Consider the following 2,968-nt stretch of genomic DNA (forward strand, 5'->3'; position numbering starts at 1 on the left):
ATACTATATGATACTGTATGTTTTAACTCGAACAGAGCCATTTTATTTACACACAAAGCATACTTGGTAAATAATGACGTTTAATGACGTCGATAAGGTTTTCGGTGTGAGGCTGCGAGCTATATCCACCCTGAAGGTTATTCTTGGGCAATATCTCATGATCAGCTCTTTTAAATGAAACCAGAGAGCGTTGACAGAGAGAAGGTAGAAATGACTCAGCCTGCAATTGAAAATATGGATGTAGGACAACAGAGCTGCTTCATGGAAGAAGAACCTCAGCTTAGCCTGTTGGCTTTAGTGTTAGTGCGGACGCTGTATTGCCTTATGCATTAGCTCGGAGCTAGCGAGACAGACAGACAAGCTAAACTGAGGTCCTCCATCCACATTTTCAGTTGCAGGCTGTCATTTTTGCGTTCCCCTKTCTGTCATGTGGATGGTGGACCTCAGTGACAAGAGGATAATGTGTAGCGCTGAGCTAATACAGGTGATAGCYTCAGCACTAGCGCTAAGGCTAACAGGTAAAGKTGRGGTTCTTCTTCCATGAAGCAGCTCTGTTGCTACAAACAAGGCCTTACACTCTGCTCATCAGAGGGCAGAGTGAAACCACCTGCACCTGCTTAAACTGCATGAGCTCAGCAGCAGCAAATCAAAGGGGAGAAACATATACTGTACATACAGACACCACTGCATGTGACATCCTCCATCCATATTTTCAGTTACAGGCTGAGTCATTTCTGCCTTCTCATCTTTGTCGACACGTTCTGGTTTCATTTAAAAGAGTCGATCATCAGATATTGTCCAAGATTAACCTTCAGGGTGGATATCGCTCGCTAGCAGCCTCGCACCAATGACCTCGTCGACGTCATCATTTACCCAGTTTGCGTGTAAATAAACTGGCTCAGTCCGTGTAACACATTTTAAAAAATTAGTTTAAAAATTATAAAAACTAAACAGCCTAAGGTATTTTACAGTCTTTATTTTACAGTTAAAATACATGTTTATCAAATAAAGTCCAATGTTACAACTAATCTGAAATTTAAACTGTATTTTACACTTTTGTTTCATGTTGCTAAAAGCCCATCTAGGGAAGTGCATTGCAAATTAGCGCTAGCTATAAATGTTGTAGTGTATAGTATTGTTAATACTTGACACTTGTCCCTATTCAAATAAACAATAAATGAAATTAAATGAAATCGTGGATCCCTTTAAGAGAATTTCAGAATGGAACACACCACTAACGCTGCTATTGGAGCTGAAGATGCCAAACAAAAACATCAGTGTATAATCAGTAACGTATAAAACACCAAACTAACCAWGAGGTGTGGAAGCAGAAAATAAAGGCTTTAATGCCATTTTGTCTTCAGTGATTATCATCGGTTTTCTATTTGTTTGTGCTCTTCTGCCCAAATCTTTCTCAGCTCTAAGACATTGTTGGTCTACCTTTCCTTCTCTCTCAGGCCTCAAAAACACCTCCACCTCCACGCTCTCACCCCACTCTCCTGTTATCTCACTTCTTGTCCAAAATAGCCCCTTTGAGCGCTTACCTTTCAGTCCCAATCATTTCATACCCACAGTCTTGCAGTGATTTTCATTTTAATTGCCTTACAGCACCACAGGATGCAATGTGCTGTCCTCAGTTTGGAGTCATGTGTCTCCACTGCCACCTCTTTTTAAACACCCCCTTCGTCAGATTTTTTTTCCCCTTTTCCACCTACAGACCTTCAATTTTCACCATCTTTATTCAGTACCAGCTTTCTCCCTTATTCTTGTTTATGCTCAAGGTAACACAAGCACCCCCCCACACATCCTCACAACTTCTAGCATTCTGTTACTTGTTATTCTTTTATTTATCTGTAGATTTGTCAACAATTTTCAAACATTTTGTATTTCTTTTTTTTTCATTCACAGCTTTTAACCACTGACCACCTACACTTTGCCTTTTAGTCTTTTCTACTGCTTTCCACCCCTCATCCATCTTGATCTGTATTTCATTCCTCACTTCTACCCTCACAGTGTTTTTCCACTGTGACTTTCACTGTTAGACATGTTATTTTATATTTCACTTGCAGGAGACAAAATCCTTGTCACAGATACACTGGATGAACAAAAATGTACTGAAAACTCTTAATTTAAAGTGGAAACACACACACACACACACACACACAGACACACACACACACACATTGTACAAATGCACTGTATTAAAAACATTCTAAAGCACACATTCAGACTTTTTAATGCCACAGGGATGATTCTGTTGACAGAGCAGAAATAAAGCCAAAAGAAAGAAAAAAGAACGGAAAGTGGAAAAACAAACAAAGTGTCTACAAGAAAGAGCTTGGGGAGACAGATTTATGGTGCTGAGACAGGCAGAATAAAACATTGTATGCAAGCATGCATGTGTGAAAAAGAACATTAGAGCTGTATAACGTGACAGCGGTTCCTAAGTGACCTGGGCTGCACTCAAGCAACTTAATGAGTTTAAGGTACCACTTTCCAATAAGGCTCCTCTCATAGACGGCTTATAGTTTATAGATAGGTTATTAATTCATCTGGAAACACTTTATAAATCATTAATAAATGTTTATTATACAATAATTAGGAATGAGAAAGAGACAAAACTGTCAGTTTTATTTGCCAAATAGTGAGCCAAATCTGTTCATATTACATCTAAAGGTGCTATATTAAATGTTTCAGACTAGGTTTCTACTATATAAGCACAATAATGATTAATTATGAGTTCATTCCTAAAGTAGTTGACTTGAAAGTTCAAGTCAAAGGAAAGTTTATCACTAAATCACCTTTAAAAACATCAGCTGACCAAAGTTCTGTACAAGCTGAAAGCACAAAACAGTGTATGTTGTGTGTTTATCCACTCATAACTTCTGCATGACATGGTGTCAACATTTTGTTTTCATATTTAAAGTGTTTATCTATGCAAGTTAAGTATAACTGATTTGTATATATA

General features: G+C 38.2%; 1 protein-coding gene across 1 annotated transcript in view; it reads right to left on the reverse strand.

The window, feature by feature from the left end:
- grid2 (glutamate receptor, ionotropic, delta 2) overlaps positions 1-2,968 on the reverse strand; it is a gene marked incomplete in the record, with an annotated part of 448,996 nt that overhangs the window by 207,065 nt on the left and 238,963 nt on the right.

The sequence above is a fragment of the Austrofundulus limnaeus genome, unplaced genomic scaffold, assembly GCF_001266775.1.
Source record: "Austrofundulus limnaeus strain Quisiro unplaced genomic scaffold, Austrofundulus_limnaeus-1.0 Scaffold14, whole genome shotgun sequence".
Taxonomy (NCBI): Eukaryota; Metazoa; Chordata; class Actinopteri; order Cyprinodontiformes; family Rivulidae; genus Austrofundulus; species Austrofundulus limnaeus.